We start from the raw sequence: 17963 nt of genomic DNA on the forward strand, positions 1-17963 counted from the left end.
CACGACCTGTCATTTTCTTCATCCCACTTTGCACAATGACAGGAAAGCCTGAGGTTTTACACAGGTTTCTGGAGAGAGGAGCAAGCTTTCAAACAACTGTTTACCTTGCCTAAAATCAGCAGCTGGGTTACACCAGAGATCCTGCAAGCCCCTCACCATCTCCTCTGAGGAGCAGCTGAGGGAACCTGGGGTGTTCAGCCTGGAGAAAAGGAGGCTCAGGGAGGACCTTATCACTCTCTACAGCTCTCTGACAGGAGGTTGTAGCCAGGTATGGGCTGGTCTCTTCTCCCAGGTAACAAGTGACAGAACAAGAAGAAGAGACCTCAAGTTGCACCAGGGGAGGTTTATGTTGGATATTAGGGAAAATTTCATCACTGAGAGGGTGATCTAGCATTTGAACAGGCTGTTCAGAGAAGCAGTGCAGTCATTATCCCTGGAGGTGTTCAAAAAACGTGTGGATGTGGTTCTCAGGAACATGGTTTAGTGGTGGACCTGGCAGTGCTGGGTTAATGGTTGAACTTGATGATCTTAGAGGTCTTTTCCAACCTTAATGATTCCATGATTCTATGACCCCTGTGGCAGAAACCCCCAGCAGATATACAGAAAAATGTCAGAAGTCAAATTAATTCTTCTCATGAGGTATTTTCCCCATTCCTATCACTCAGTGCATTAGAGACTGGCAATGGAAGTTGCATAAAACAAGAATGTTTACTGGTATGTAATGTTTTAAGTTGATAATATTTTTCGTATTCTTTTGGCAGAAATTCCTGCAATTTAATTAACTAATTGTGCTGCATGAAAAATTTTGTTCACTTTAAACCTCTTTTGCTCCTTGTATTAACATAGTCTATAAATATTCACGTCCTAAGAACATTCTTCGTGACATTTGCCATGATATAAACCTCAGCCATCTCCTTCCAAAGAGTACTAAATTTATCTAGTTTATCCTTGCATGGAAGCAGATACATACAATTACTGACAAGACAACCACTATCAAACCCAACTGTTGTTACTGAGACTGAAATGCTTCCAAAAATTAATTATTTAAAATAATCCAAACGGTGCAAATATCCAAAGATCAAGCAGATCTATAAAACTTGCCTGTAGCAAAATCATGCAATTAGAATCATGCTCATAAGTGTTGCAGTCTTAAAACATTAATGGAAGGAGTTATTAAAATTGTATTTGATTTGCATTATTACAACACTGAATGCACTATGGAAAACTGAATCCATGAGTGAGGTGCAGCACAAGCAGAGTCTTATTATCTGAGTTGGAACTTTAAAATAGACCATGCTTTACAGTTCTGCCAGAATTTTCTTTAGTTTTATTGCTCTTCTAAATTGATAAGGACTTCTGTTTTTATATTAGAAATAGAAAATGAGGAGGAGGATAAGAAAATAGTTGGAGATAAAATTAAGACTCAGAAAAGCAATTTGACAAAAAAACAATCCTTCCCAAAGTAAGTAATTTTTATCAGAAATGAGATGTGTTGTTGTGATCATAACTGCCATCAAAAGCACAAAGAATGGCAGGGTTTCTGTAGACAACTTAGGAGAATGTTGTCCCAAATGTGGAAGCAATTATAAAGAAATTCATGACTCATGGTAAGAATTCCTGGTTTTATTTCCATTACAAATAGACTGTAATTTGTGGATCTCTATCTGACATCTTTTTATTGGGCACTTACCCTCCCTGACATGTTTATAAAATTACCTGTTTCATTAGTGGGACATCACCAGCAAATCTAATGCACAAATACCGCCTTTAATCCAGTAGGAAGCAGAGTTTGTTAAAGTCAATGGAATCATTTCAATCATTTTCAACAGAATTAGGGATAAACCTGTGAGGGTTAAAAAGATATATATATATAACCACTATTACAAAGTGTAAGAAGGAATACAGGGAATTTTCTTCGCAACTAAGATATTTTTAGGTTTTTTATTCTTTAGAATCCCTGTACAGGCACGTCCCTCATGCACAGTTGTCAAAAATAGTGTTTAGGAATTTAGACTCGAGTTGATTTAATCCAGTACAGAAGTGTGTTCTAAATTTTTCAGGGCAGTGAAAATGTGTAAAAATGGTGTCTTCATGTTCAAAAGCTCCATTTCATTTAGAAGAACTGCGACAATAAATTAAATAAATGAGAGTATTTCTATTAAAAATAGAAATAGTGCCTTGTATAAAAAATACTCTGTCTTCTGAACTTAAAATATGTTTTAAAATTCAGTATTCAGATCCTTAGCAGGTGTAAATCATCACAGAAATTATGCTGTTACACTTTACATGATATTACCAAATTGTCTTGCTGGTAATTAAGAATATCCTCTATGGAATAAGGACCAATGACAGGAGAAAGTATAAGTTGATATTGTCTCAGCACGCATAAGTGGTAGACAGAAATATTCATGTGCATAATCTTACACCTTCCCTACATGATACCCAGTGGGCTAAAGTAATAGCGTACAGAATTATCTTGGAAGAGGCAATTCTCAACAGAAACAAAAAAATCTTATGAGTTGTCTGTTTTTCTCATAATTATACATGGCAAAAATGATGATAAAACTAACAGGCATGCTCCTGGAAAATATTTTTTTGAAAATGTTTCTTTAAACTTTCAGGATATTATACTCAAATGTTTTTCTAGGCCAAACTTTCTGAATTTCATTCCAAGAAAATCAGTATCCCTTTCTCCATTTCTTTTCATGAGTCTATTATGTCTATACTGTACAGCCCAGGGAAACAAATGTCATTCCTATTAGTCAGGAAGGTAATGAAGTTGTTCTGATCAAAGATGAAATTTCTGAATTTCTGGTGTAAATTTCAGGGGAAAGGCCACCTCTGAATTCAACAGACACTCCCATGAAGAGCCAACCAACAACTCTGTCTTCTACAGCACAGTTCTTTTAACTTACCAACACAGAGTCTTTTCCAGAATTAAACTTTTCTTTAAAAAGCAAGCGATCCTCTTCCTCAGTATTAAAATTGAATCTCTTCTGATTCTGTTGAAAATTATTTTCAACAGATTCCTTAAGGAGATGTCCATTACAAGCAGCAGACACTCAGGGTTGGAATTTCAGGTGTTCATGAAACATGCTCTGTCCTATGTGCTCAGCTCTCCCCAGTATGCTTTGGGGAAATCACTTTTCTTTAATTCCAGCTAAGTTACTGTGAGGGTGCAAGGTCTAAATTTCATGTAACAAAGCATACAGCTGATGACCATGTCCCTGTTTCCTCATTTTGGATATAAGGATCAATGTTGCTTTCACTACCCTCCAAAAAAATTTGGAAATAGTCAACTGGGGGAGGAAAAATACAGTGCATAGTGGTGAATGATGCTTGGATGCTTGGATATATGTGTTTAAAATGTCCTGTAAGCGCAGACTAAGCGGCATCATGATGTCATAAACATGACATTAAAAGGCCAAACGCATGAAGAGCAAAAAGTACTCTGTATAGATTACCTGTGAGCATCCTTATGGCAGATACTGGGGGATATATTGGATTCTAGCAGAAATCAAGAAAGAATTAGGCATATATGTATATATAGGAGGAGTCTTTGATCTCAAATAAAATGTAGAAAGCATAAAATACTGTGTTTTAGAGGTCCCCTGAGCAAGAACTATTATCTAGGCATCAACTGCAAACACATTACCATCGGAAGACTTATTCCAAGGTATGAAAAAAATCCACTAACAGCAGGGAATAGAAACATTTGAAAGCTCCTCTGGAAGCCTTCAGAACCAAACCAGGATGCCTCTGTGTAAGGCAGGCTCCAGCAGCACAGTCCCTCCAGGAGCTCTGATCAGGCACTTTCCTGCTCTTTGTATCTGCACACTCCAAGCAGGGACATGCTGAACATTAGAATCTTTCTGAAGCTGCTTAATGTGTGAGGTTCTTTTTTAACCTCTTGGTATCCTGTCTTCTCGTGGAATGCAGAGAAATGTAGTTTTTTCCTTATTAATATAGAACTTTAAAGTAAAAGATTGCCTGTTGTAATAGAGGAAGTATTTTGTACAGAGGGAAAATTCTGTGTCCTGCCTACTAAATGACAGGCACATTCCAAGTTCCTTCCGTAGTGATCACTTCCCATTTTGTGCATATTGGAGCTTTTCAAACCTCCAGAGTTTTGTGTTTAGCACAGCAGATGTGCAAATGGAGATCTGTGTGACCTCCCCTCTGAGAAGCAGGCCTTTGACACACATTACTCCCCTGCTGACAGCACTAGAAGTGTAGATCAGTTGGCATTTCACACCTGCAACTAATGTAGGAGTTGTAACAATATGAGTGAGCATTAGGGAAAGAAGGGATCCTTTGGACATAAACCAGCTATATTTAACAGGAAAGGTGCAAATCCACATTATGACTCAGGATATGTACTAGCTGTGGCCCTTCTTTAACCTAGAAAGAAAGAATTATATCCAAGGGAACTTACCTCAAAGAGTTTCTCTTTCCTCCAGCAGAAGTGATGATTAGGCTAAAACTGGCCATTTGTTTTATCTGTGGGCTGGGAATAGACCATTTAGTCCGTGCAGCTTCAGCTTTCTTGGCTCAAGATCCTGATCTACAATAAATACCTCTTCCCAATCAATAGAGCAATGAACTTGGAGTAGAGCCGAGGACCTTTCCCGGCAACTTTGGCCTGGACTGAGCTGACCTGGTAAATCTGCAGGGCTTGGGGAGAGATCTCACTGAAGATCCTGAGTTTTCCAAATCCTCTCTGTCCTGGGAAGTCTATGTTTCCAGTTAGGCTACTGGGGACAGGAATTACAACAGCTTTTCACATGCTATTCTCTTGTTGGTAACAGATGCTTTGCACCGCTCCTTGGGCTTTTTGGACCTTCCTAATGCTGCAGCACATATCCTACAACACTCCATCACTGATCAGGGCTCTCTTCACTGAAGCAGGTCTATCAACTGCAGAGTATTTGGGGTTGGTTGTATTTGCTTCCCCATTTAGGAGTAGCAAGTCTTGTTGGGTGGATAGAAAGGTACCACCATCCTTTGTACCAACATGGTCTACCACTAGGAGGTCATCTCCACTGGATGGGTTCTGGAGGTTTCTTTGTCAGTGTCTAAAAGTGGCTACTCTGATCCCCCCCTACAGCCTTCTGCCTTTCTTCCTGCCTGAGAAATGTCACAGCTGTAAATGAGCAATTTCGTCTCCTCCTGCCAGGGGTGCAGGGTGGGAAGGGGCCACAGCAGCACATCACTCCTCGAAAAGTCAGGGTGCAACCCCCACCAAAACGGGCCCCTGGGCAGTTACGTGACATTCGGCTTGAGAAAGGAAACCGGTTTGTCACCTCTTGCTTAACGGTGTCACCTCAAGGCAGAGCTGAGGAGCACCTGTGGGCACAACAGATAAGATTGCATTATTAACACTGTATTCATCATGTCCTGAAGATGATAGAATCATAGAAAGGCTTGGGTTGAAAAAGACCTTAATCACCCAGTCCCAAGCTATTCCAGTTTCCAACCTCAAAATGTGATACAACATGAAAAGTGTGGTGAAAGTCTCACTTACATAAATATTAATTTATAGATTCTCTTACCAAAGAAAGCAAAGCATCTCCCTCTACTCATCTTTCTGATTTCTCTTAGAAGATACAACAGCTCCAAAGTAGATGAGAGCTGTCATCATCCATGACCCCGTGGTCTGAGAACTGTATAAAAACGTGGAAAAGGTGTTCTTAATCCAGAATAACATAAACTACAGATGAAGCGTGTGTGAATATTTTTGTGCAAGGTGATTGTAAATACGTACTCTGCAAAATGCATTTTGGACGTAGTTGAGAATAGTGCGTACAATTCAAAGTTACCAGGAATATTAAAACAGGCAGGAAGGGCACAGGAGAGACAAGGGAAATTGTAGATGAAGGCAGGAAAAAAGGAAAGATGATAGATGTGGAGACAGCTAAGAGGATGACAGGTGTGACAGGCAGGATCAGGTAGAACAAATCCAAATGGGTCATAAGATGGAAAAATGCCTCTCTGGCATTGTACCTTTAGCTTGTTTTTCCACAGTGGTGTTACAGTGCTTTTTCTACTGCTACTACAAATGCAGCACTGAAGTTCTCCTGATTAGTTTTTTCCCCCTGTGTAAGATGTCCTTTACGCTGTGATGAGATCACTGGTGTATTAGTTCATTTTAATCTTTTCAGAAGAAATCCAGGAACTGCAGTAAGGTCATGACTGCAGTAATGTCCAAAAGGATGGTTTTATGGAAAAGAGGAGAAATATTCCTCTCATTTAGCAAAACTGTAACAGAATTTGTGGCTCTCAAGTGTGTTGGGCAAGTTAAGGTTTGGGTTTTTTTCTGTTGCATGTGTTTGCAAAAGACAGCCTGCTTCATATTCTTGGTTTTTCCCTAAATATTGCATAAATCTAATAAAGGCTGCAGAGAAAGCACCCTATTAGAGCTCCACCTGAACAATCCTCTAGCATCATATAATAATAATAATATCATCATATAATAATATAATAAATCATATAATAATCATATTAGCATCATCCCAACCCATGGCACCTCCCAGTCTTACAGGCAAGAGCAGGGAAAAAAAACCCAGACTCCTCCAACAGCCTGAATGCCCTCACATTCGACCTTCTGTACCGTTGAGAAGGCAGATGCCTCACTGGGAATGCCCTTGTCCCCATCTCTTTCAAGGAGAAAAATCCTTGGAGCATCTCCCAGGGCCATGGTATCACTCTTTAATATGACGTATTTGTGCCTCATGGATCAACAGAGCAATGTCAGGCCTGAATTTGGACCATGACATTTCAGGCAATGACCCAAAAATAAAAGTGGCTTAGAAACACCAAAATTTCACTGTTGCTCTAATTTTCACCTCCAGTCTTTTCCACTCTCTGTGGAAGTGACAAGACTTAATGATAGAATTCTGAAAGGTCTCTGGATGGATTTAGTACTGAAAGAGACAAGTGGACAGATGGAATCATGTGCCTTGCTTTGCCATGGCTGACGTATTATATTTTAATGTGTTCTAATGAACTTTATACTTCCCAGCATGCATTGGTCAGAGGGGTTATTCTGAGTGTGCCGTCTTCCTGGATTCTTGAGATCATTCCCTCTGGATTTGTCGGGTCAACAACAAAGTGTTGATAACAAATACCCCGCTGCTTTAACCCAGCACCATGCTTTCCCCCTCTTTGCTAAGTGGATTTGTGCATAGTAAGAGTTACACTGCTGCTCTTTTAGCAAATTCAGGGCATTAGTGACACACACAAACCCAGTTTCCCTTTCATATCTAGAGACCAAACATCTTGGTTGATCCATGGGACACAGAAGATGTTACAGGCTTAGTTTTGCTCCAGAGGTTTAAGAGATTTAGTTACCCAAAGAAGAGTGGCAGATTAATGGTTCTCGCTGATGATGACAGGGACCTGTGTGCTCTAAATCCCATCGTGAGCAGAGAAGAACCCACCTCTACACACTACTAATATGCATAACTATGGAAAGTCTTTTAAATAAAAAAGACTAATTAATAATGCTTAGTGGTCTAGGTGTCTAAGTATGAATTGTCAGGGATTTCTGCCATCTTAGGGAGGTGGGGAAATGGGTTAACATCACATTGTTTCAAATTACAGGGTTTTAGATTGTTTCAAACAAGAAGCAGAGAGGGTTTCCACACCAGATTTGAGACGTTTGTTCTCTTTTATTTGTACTAAAATTTCAGCTTCAGCTCACATTATCATTCTACCCAGGCTGCTTCCCTGACCAGCTAATTTGTCTACCTGTGTTGCATTTTAGGCCTTGGTTTTAATTTGAGGGTGATTTCTGCTAATACCAAAGACTGGATAGGACATCCATTAAAAGTCTACACAGCAATTGAAATGGAAAATTCCAAAAGAAACCCTATTAGAGTTTTTCTCCATCAAATCAACATTACAGACTTCTTATGCATTTCTTAATTAGACATTGATATTAACTGGACTGTTGCATGATTTAAATCTAGCCCTTAATCTCAGCTATTCTATGCTGCTGTAGTTTTTATGACATCCAACTAGCGACTGCTTTAAGCATTAATCTATCTGGAAAACCACCTTCACATTTTTTTGGTCTTTTTTTAGAAGAATAAAGGCCCCAAGAAGGAAATGAAAGCTTTTGGGTTCAGCCATTAGTAATTTTCTGCTTAGTATTTGAAAAATTGCTTATTTTAATTGCTTCATAGAAGAAAAAGATATCAAAGCTAACGTTCTTTCTCTCCAAACTTTGTAATTATTTCTCTCAGACTCTTATTTGAAATGCCTTGAAAGGATTTTCATTGAAATGTAGATTTCTTCTCTTTCAAAAGTACTTTTATTCCCCTGTGCTTCTTTCCCTTTTTTTTTCCTAGTGACTTCCTCTCTAGATTTAGAGCAAAAACATAGTCTCCAATGTCTGGACACTGCAGCATGTGTCACACAGATGTCCCTAAAGTGACATCTTCTTTAAACCTAACTTTCCCATGGCCTATAGACTGTGCTGAAAATTGGCCTTAGGCCTTAGTCTGGTATCCTTGGGCTTCCTCCAGGGAGAGTGAAGAAAAGTCATAGGTCTTATAGGGTTTTGCTCTATCAGACTCTACTCATTCTGAAAAGTATTGTGTGATTTGCTAATTAACATCACCACCAAAATTAGGAATCTAATGGAAAAATTCTGTAAATATGAGTGAGGGTGTCAGTGAGCTGAAGTTGGTGTTGGTGATGCAGCCAAGGCACAGGTAAGCCTTGTATAGTTTTGGGTTCTGTTTCCAGCAGTGTAAATCCTGAATATCCTAATCCAGAAAGGAATTTGCTAACCCAACCCTGTAGTTAATTCTGCATTGTATTTAAATGTCAGCAGCACAAAGCCTCAGGATCATGCTGGCCTCCTCAGTAATCCTTGATACCAATACAGCAATAGTAGCAAGAAGTTCTTTATTTCACCTATACACTTTCAGAGAGCATTATTTACTAATAGATTATGATCTGGTCAAAATGATCTATACATTCATTACTTCTGGAGGGGGCTTTCATAACTCACAGGATCTAAGAATGAGGCAAAACTCACATTTGTTTATAGTGCTGCAATTCTGCTCAGCAAAAAAAGGTGCAGAGAAAACACTGTCCTAAGCACTTGTGGTGTGCTCTGAGTCCCAGGTGATTTCTCATGCCAGCTCACAAACATCTTTAAGAGCCTCAGAAGAGTGGGGACCTGGCTGCCTCAGAGCCACCTCAAAATAAAGCTGTTCCTCTGCAAATAAGTCACCCCACAAGCCTCATGCAGTCATGGCTGAGGTTATCTCACAGGGGGAACCTTCCCAGTGGAACAAAACCTTTTGAGAATAGAAGATTGAAATGAAGCTAAAGCATTCTCAATATCAGATTTCGCACGCATTTTTGCAATAACACAAAAGGAAGAAAGAGAATAAGAAAATGAGTTAGAGGGAGATGGAGAGAGAGATGGTCTATTAAGCAAAGATACTTTTTTACTCTCTGAATTTACAGTCCTGATAGACATCTTTATTCAAAATTACTCATTTTTTATATTCAGATACTACAGCTTTCAGTACTGGGTCCTAGATTTGTCTGGACAGATTACCCTCTTATTTCCACAATGAAACTTAATTATCCTTTTTATGTCTTCAGATACTTCCAGTTATTTCCTGAACTGTTTCTGGGGACAGAGAGCAGCTGATGGGTCAGTCAGTAAAGTAAATACTGCGCCTCCCTACTGTTTTTAAGGTAAAAGCCCTTTGGTCCCAGGTCTTCTTAGAACATTTTGAGGGCTAGTACATTTAATTTGCTCAGATCTACTTTTTCTAAGCTTTTTTTTTTTTTTTTTTTTTTTTTTTTGTGACGAGGCAGAGACTCATCATTTTCTCAGCACCTTTCTCTGTATTACTTGGAAGCATCTAAATGTGACTAACTCACCTGGAATCCATAGGAGGATATTTGAATGCGTCATCTCTGAGACAAGAATAACTCCTCATGAAATCCAGGGTGGAAATGACTGCGTGGTTTCAAACACCCCTTCCTGTATCCCTGCTGTTGCAGCAAGAAGGAATGCATCTGAGTACTTAAAGCCTAAATGAATAAATAAATTGGTTCAAAGCAATGGTAGGAGCACAGAGGGATGTGGAAGTTGCTGGTATTGAGTAGATGCTGGACTTTAGGACACTCTGTAGGTTTCATCTGCAGAGAAACCTCTAACACACGATCCATTGTCACTACCTTCTGTCTGAGCAGAACTAACACAGAGCAGTCAACATGAAAATGTCACCTAAGATAACCTAGGTCCTGCAAGTACTGAAGAGAAAATTATAATGAGTATCCATTCAGACTTTGAGAGTTATTTTTTAGCTTTTTTTTTTTTTAAGTCTCAGTTGTTAAAATTAGAAAGCAAAGAAGTGTTACAACTAATTAAAATATAAATTGGCTAAAGAAAATCACCCAAATCATCAGGAAGTAGAGAAAGAGCACAACTGGACATGTGTTATAAAATCCTTTATGAATGAAATGCTAAGTCCTAGAGGGCTCACTTGGCAAAATCATTTTAATATATAAATAGAGCAGGTGTTGCTGTGGTAGTGGTCAAATGCAGTTTCACTAGGCTGGGATGAACAACAGACTTTGTATGGACTTTATACATTGTATAAACCCTGAATTAAACAAAATTTCTCTTACCCTGGCACAGTATTCACACTGTAGTCACATCTCTGCATGGAAGTTTCTTCTTCCAAGTCCAGCTTGTGACCCCAGCCTGAAAGCAGGAACCAGGATGGTTCAGTATCCCTGAGTCTGTCATAGCAAAACCAGAAATTAAGATGGCACTGTGGTAAAAAACACAAGTTTCTCTGTCACACCCAAACTACATTTTTTCCTGATGAGTTCATCATACTGAGTTTCCACTATCCTGAGAGAACAGATGATCTGTTTCCTATAAATACAATAAAGAGTGCTTCAAATGACATGGCATTTTTTCAATTCATCATTTCAGTGATTCAGAATAAGCATGAAAAAAAAAGATGCTGAAAGCAACAAGCAGTAGGATCCCAGGATTGGAGTCCCTATTTTTGCTGTGATGGGTTCTCCCATCTCAGACGTTGTCACCTGAACCTTCAGCCTGGGTGCATTTACCTGCCTCCACAGGGTCCTGCAGTCCCGTGTGCTGCACAGCCTGCACAGTAATAAACTGGGTCCTGATCTCATCGCTGCCTTCACTCCCTGCAACTGGAAAAGGAGTGATAAAAAATAATAATAAGCCCAGAATAATTATGTATTGTCTTTATAGTGAAACAGGCCTTGAGCATTGTGAGCTCTCCACTGGGAGAAGTCCCATTTAAAAATCTCCCTGGCATAAAAATGAATTGGATCCTGTTACATGAATGGCCTGCATTTACTATTCTTTTCACTTACCTTCTAGTCGTTCATTTTCTGAGCTGACTTGTGCCTCTTTCCCTGTTGTCAGTGGGAACTGGGTAACAAGAACTTGCTGGAAATGGAGGGGTAAATAAATAAACAAACAGAAAAAAACCTGCTGGCTTGGCAGATGCACTAATACAACAATGATGTAAAATTATCGAACTACAAATGCAACTTCTGAATGTCTCATGACTCACATCACAAAGAACAAGGGAGGAAACTGAAAGAGGATTTTAATCAGTGATAATGAATTTGGAACAGCACTGATTTTCAGATCATTAGAAATTCAGGACAAGTCTGGGTTGAATTCTTGGTCTGAACCAGATATCCTTCTTCCTGTAACCATCAAGCACTGCATCCATCATTTGTGAAAAGGCAGCACTTGGCCTACCGCAATAGCAATGACCACTCCACTACAGCCAAGAAAATTAGTCAGCATCTTTTCTCTAGGGTAAGGAAAATATTTGGACACTTGAGGAGTACTCTTTTCTCCTCCCAAGAGCCCAACACCTCTAAGCGTGATAGGAGAACTCCTTGTTTCGTCTGTGTCAGTTTTGAAGCTCTTGGAAAAGGTAACAGTTCACAACTGCTGTAATGGTCTTGCCCAAGGAGATGGACAAAACAGCAGGGCAGAGGCAGAAACACCACAAGTAACCTAACGGATGTTTTGTTGGGAAAAAGGGGAGATTAATTAAAGGGGAAAATCTGCTGGTCATTAAGTGTCCTGGAGCAACTATTGTGACACTGAATCAGTGAGTTTCTGTGCGGCTTTAAGACATCTGCCCTAAGGAAACATTTGCAATTGAAACTGTGTCCTCTTTTTCCCAAGTCTCCGATTCCCATGGGCCAGCAGTTGCCTTGCTAAATGAAATGCTTCTTTAGGGAGACTGGCTGGCCCCAGGGATTGGTAATGCAATATACAGCCTTTCATCTCTCACCCATGAACCCAAGTCAAACAGAGTTTGGTAAATGGCCAATAACCCCTACCATCCCGGGGCTGTTTGGCGACCTGTGCGAAATGAGGAGGGTCATCTCTGTGTCTGTTTACTAGAAGGCAAGTGTCAACTTCACCATAAAAAAGGACACAGTTACCACTCATTATCACCCAATTTAACATTCTGAAGACAAGAGAATGAGCCTGGAAAACTCAGCCATCTTCTGACCCAACGGCGGCAGTCCCAGTACATCAGGGTTTGAAGAACATTAATGAGGACTGTCGCATTGTAGCAAACTAGTCTGTGCCTCTCCTGCCAACAAGAAATCCAAGTCTGAGCTACTCTCAGCAGCATGTGATTACAGTTCTTCCCAGATCCATGTGGAAATCCACAGAATTCAGTCCAGTTTTTAGGTGCATCAGGCACTAAAGCACAACCATGAAGTTACAGAATGCTGCAGACTTCTGCAAATCTGCATTTATGGTCTTAAAAAGACACAGACATCTTGCATAGGGACGCAGCATCCAGCACTGATAGAGTTAATGTGCTGAGAAGCCCTGCACTGGAAGGCTCTGTTCCCTCACCCATCATGAATATACTGTTCTGGTTACCAAAATAGCTGTATTTGGAAGGGTTGAAGGCCAGAAGCTCACTGCAGTACCCACTCTTGCCCTATGCACTGCTCATTTTAAGGTCAGACCTTTAGCATCAGGAATCTGTTAGAGGAAAGAGGAGTCACTTTAAAAGTTGTTGCCACTCTGGGGATTACCCTGGAAGGTCTGAGAGGGTAAAGGAAAGGGCAGGGGCAGATAAACACTTGGCCACATGGAAAATCAGCTGCCCCTAAATTTCAATACATCTGCATAAACCTCCCAAAACTGCAGCCAGCTTGCTCTTCCTCACAGTGTTCCCAGTCACCACTCTCATTTTGCAGCCTTTCTTATGCCACAGCAATGCTAACACTGTCATTGTCAACTGTGAGTTACTGTTTAATCCCTCCTATCTTGATTAATTGCATTAAATTGGTATACCTATGTTAATTAAACAGAAGATGGCAGAGGCAGCTTTTATTTCTTGTTCTTTTGTGTAGATCATTTCCCAGGTCTTCACAGGTTGTGGAAAAATAACAATACAGAGACACCACACATCATATTTCAGCACAGCTGATAAAGCTATTTTACTCATACAGTGGTCCATGATTCTTTTTGCATATCGCAGTATAGGTTTAATTACCACACTGCTGCTGCATGGCAGCTCTTCTCACTTTTTCTTTTTTTTTATTCGTATTATTTGCAAGTCATAATCATGTTTTCCTGTCATCCCCGAGCAATGTGCATGCGTGCGTACAGGCAAATGCCAAGCCTGGAAAGGAAATTTGATGCGTGTCCATGAATTGGAGTTTTCAAACTTTGGCTGAAGATTAGTACATGTAAACATAGCTCTGCCCCCTTCATCTTGGATAATTGGTCACAAATGCTACTTGACACTTCTCAAATCAGACACTTTGCATACTTCTGAGCATAGCTGAACTTTTTTGGCAGGAATTAATTTGCTTTGCAACTTAGCTGCTCATTCCTGGCCCGATCCCTGCTCCAGTGATTTCAGGGCACTGTTCTGCCAGTGTGAGGAGCACAGAGGCAGGACCGGATCTGTTCCCTAGCGCAGACGAGCCCGGCTTTGTTGACTCCCTCAGAAAAACAACTACTGCAGCTAATGTTCTGGCCTTTACCAGCCTTGATTAACATTGGGATTTTTACCTTCAGGTCCCTCTTTCTTTTCCAATTACTGTGTGAGTTATAATGCATCAGGGGACATCTCAAAAGAACGGAGAAGGTGATGTAGTATCACCAGAAAATGTAACTTCTGACATGCCAAGACCCTTCCGCTGCATTACCGGCTTTGTGGGAGATGGTTACAGACACCATCCAAGGAGACTCTCTCACTTTTTATCCTGCCCCTCCTGCAAACCATGCACACTCCAAAAGAGAAGAGAAATCCATTTCTGGAGTACTGATGGAGTTTGAAGCATGCACAGAATTTCATGCTATTAAAGAGCCCCCTGTTTGCTCTGACAGTATGGCATGTTTACTCACCAAGCACCAGTACTGCGAGAGCTGAGCAGACCATATGCTCACTTAGAAGGGCTGCCAGGTCTCAGGGAGCATTACTGTGCCTATTCCAGGAAGGGTTTGGGGCAAGAACACATTCCATAAAGGATTTCACTAGGAATATTGTATTTTACCTGGTGATTTATTTCTGTCCAGTCTCTGGACTAAATGGCAGTTTATCAGCATATCCATGTAGATCTATGAATAACCAGTGGAAAATATCATTCACCTTTTATTCACTGAGATGTTGGTAAGCTGCAGCATATTTTAAATGTTTGTCAGTTTGTTCTTTTCAGCTATCAAGCAGGGTGTGTGCCAGCATGCCCTCCTCACGCTGGCTGCTTCATCCGGAAAATGGACAGAAAATGACAAAACAATGTTGGTTCTAGAAGAGGGTGACCATTTGCGTGAGTTATTTTAGCATTATTGCCTTGCTTCTCACTAAAACTAAATCTGTAAATTAGATTGAGCTCCTACCTGCAGAGGCAAAGGGTGGAACTTTGTGCTGTGCTTCACGTGTAGACCATGAGAGGAGAAAATCCCTGGTGGTGCACTCGTGTTGGCTTGGTTCTCAGGGCTTCATGTAGCTCAAAGCACTGATGAGGAGCAGCCAAGACAGAAACAGTCCCCATGATGTTTCTCTGGCTTCTAGTGGCTTGTGCCATGACCAAGAGCTGACCCACTGCCCAGGGCCAGAGAAAAAGCTGCATCAGCCATCTCCCTGTGCTTGGTCCCCACACTTTCCAATGGGTTTGTGATGGTGCATCCCTAGAAAAGAAGGGTAGCTCATGTTATCAGAAATATGGCAGATTCACTGTGGAGAAGCAATAATTGCCCCAGAATTTGCCATGGAATAATTCAAAAAAAGACATTGCATGTTAGTATGCCTTGAGTTTTTACAGATTCTTACCTTAAAATAAACAAATGCAGATGTATTTTGCTTCCTTCTGTTTAACTCTGATATTTGAATCACTGCAGGAGTGGTGGGTATGATATTTCTAGGTGAACAAGGCAACAATTGGCCAAGAGATACAACACAGCCTCTAAAGCCTGAGCTAAGGAGGAGGCTTGGTTTCCATTGCTACTATCTATCACTATAAATTTAGCTTTCAGGTCCTAGACATTTTAAAATAACATGTCTAGTGTTAGAATGAGAGACTATCAGAAAAAGTGAATTACAGGTTACAGGCTTCTAGTATTTGCAGTAAAAGAACTATTACTGTAATTACTCCTGTTGAGTACTCCTTTATGTTGTTATTAGGGGAAAAGGATGGTAGAATTAGGATGTATGGAAAGAAAACATTGCAGAAGGGGAGCTAAATAGTTTAGCTGGGACAAAAAACTATGATGGCTACGGGACACACTTCTGTTTTCAGCACGTGAAGTCACCGTGTGTGTGGACCTGCAATATCCAGGGATTTAGGTGAAACCACTACAGATCACCGATGTCTGGTACAAATGGAAACAAACCACAGCCCACAGAAAGGCCCAGCCTCACACTCACCCCCCAGATTGGGAGCTGATGCCTTTTTGTATCATTGAACATCTCCATAGTCTTTGCTGGGTACAAATGGGAATTCACCAAGCGACTCCATGAGCTCGATTATTCATAGACAAAAGTCCTTCCTCATCCTCAAAGAAGATCAAAACCAGATTCTTGAACATTTGAAATGAGGCTAGAACAAGGAAAAACAAAATCTTTCTTTTCAGGGGAAAGTGAACCTCCATTTTGACTCGTTATTTTATGGTCAGGGCTAAGTGGTCATTACTAGTCCATAGGTACTTGCTACTGTAAATCCACTGCATCACCTCCTGGATGTCGTTACTTAAAGTCAGCAAACTCGTGCTTCAGTGGCTGAAGATTTACTTGCTTAATACCTGGTGTCATCAACAAATTCAGGCTGGCAATGACATCCTACTTGTCTAAGCTAATATACAGCCTTGCACTGTCCTTGTTTTCCTTCCCATTCAAACTTATGGCTCAGTGTCAGTGTCTACCAAAAACCAACACTACAGCTGAAGAGAATGAAGTGATGAATGAACATGAGGTTTGCATGTAGATAATTAGAAGTCCATCTGAGTAGATCACATTTAATGTATCATCATTATGTTTGTATTTAAAAAGCATTTAAAATATATTATTTCTTCTATTATTCCATCTCTGCAGTGCTCTGACTCCAGGGATGAATCGTGCCATGTGTTTTGGTACAGATTTGTTTTTAAAAATATGATGGAACCATGTGGAGCTTAAATCATTGCTGTAATAATTTAGGAAGTTTTCCCTACTTGAGGAAACTCTTGTGTCAGGAGTACAAGTCCTCGTATGGCTGTGCTGCAAGAAGCAGGATGATATTTAATTATGACAGTTAAAACTCATCTCCAAGTGCAGACAATATTGATTTGTTCTAATGTAGAAAAGGTGGAACAAAAAAGCTGGTTTATTTAGAAATTTACTTATTCCCAAAAATGTCTGTTCAGCTCATTTTTAAATTTGATTTCTTATCCCAGGTGAATTACACTGCATTTCTGAATCTCAAGAACTGCCTGTGTCTGGTAAAAGCTGATCGAAGTACCAGCATAATTCGGTTGTTTTGATTGTAAGATTTTTGTTTGCTGCTTTATTGGACAATGGTGTTTGGAAAAGAGAGGTTAAGAGCACCAGAGACAGAATTACAGCCCACAGTTGGTGCATGAGACTTAATATTAATATAGGACCACAGTCTATAAGGTCTGTGGCAAATTATACCAGCTAGCAGGCAAAATTAGTGCCTGGTTCTGAAAAAAAACCAGCAAGGAAAATCTGTGCCAGTGTCCCAGCATGACAAATGAACTTAGGCAAGTTGAAGATAATCATGATTATTTAATATTCCACAGATTTACAACTTGATACTCTGTGGACAAAAGACCAGAAGTCTGTTGAATGCAAAGTTTTGAATCTTTGGGTCAATATGCTTCTCATGTCTTCAACGTTTAGTTTCATTTAGGAGGAAACAGTTCTGAGCTAAGATAAGATCTCAGACAAAATTGACGTGGACTCACAACATGGCCTAACATAACAGTTTAATCTATCCTGTGCTTCCCCTGAAAGAAGGCTTAATAACTGTGGTATGATTTCACCTGCTGCTTCTAACATTTGCTCATTTTTTTTCCTGAGCAAATTTGGATTATCAGATGGCGAGCAGCTTTGTTCATGGTAGACAAACTTGAATTCATTTAGGATTAATAACAATAGGTTCAATCTTGGATTCAATGGCAGTTCTTAATGAATGGAGTCTTTGGAAGACAAATGTTTGTTTGTGTTAAAAGAGAAATAATTAATTCTCCATTTTTCTGGGTATGAGGTGATTATAGCGCATATCACAAAATGTTTTCCCTGTGTTTCCTCCTGGGTATAAGAACTGCAGGAATGTTCCCCAAGCCCCAGCATAGCAGATATGAGCCATTTTGACCTTGTAATTTCAAAATCTGAAGTTTTGCGATGAATTATTTGGTGTGAGAAAAAAATGTATCTCTTACTCAC

General features: G+C 40.1%; 1 long non-coding RNA gene across 23 annotated transcripts in view; it reads right to left on the bottom strand.

Moving 5' to 3' along the window:
* The window catches only part of LOC116450656, a 66453-nt gene that overhangs the window by 29503 nt on the left and 18987 nt on the right, over positions 1-17963 (bottom strand). For 9 of the 23 annotated variants that reach the window (XR_004242883.1, XR_004242891.1, XR_004242906.1 and 6 more), the window contains exons 3-5: positions 15948-16119; positions 10663-15211; positions 1603-10023 (exon numbers count right to left, since the gene is read on the bottom strand). This is a non-coding gene — a long non-coding RNA (uncharacterized LOC116450656). Of the gene's footprint in view, positions 1-1602; positions 10024-10662; positions 15212-15947; positions 16120-17963 lie in introns of those variants that run through there. The other 14 variants (XR_004242899.1, XR_004242895.1, XR_004242897.1 and 11 more) reach the window with 12 other exon arrangements.

This window comes from Corvus moneduloides, chromosome 13 (assembly GCF_009650955.1).
Source record: "Corvus moneduloides isolate bCorMon1 chromosome 13, bCorMon1.pri, whole genome shotgun sequence".
In the NCBI taxonomy this organism is placed as follows: Eukaryota; Metazoa; Chordata; class Aves; order Passeriformes; family Corvidae; genus Corvus; species Corvus moneduloides.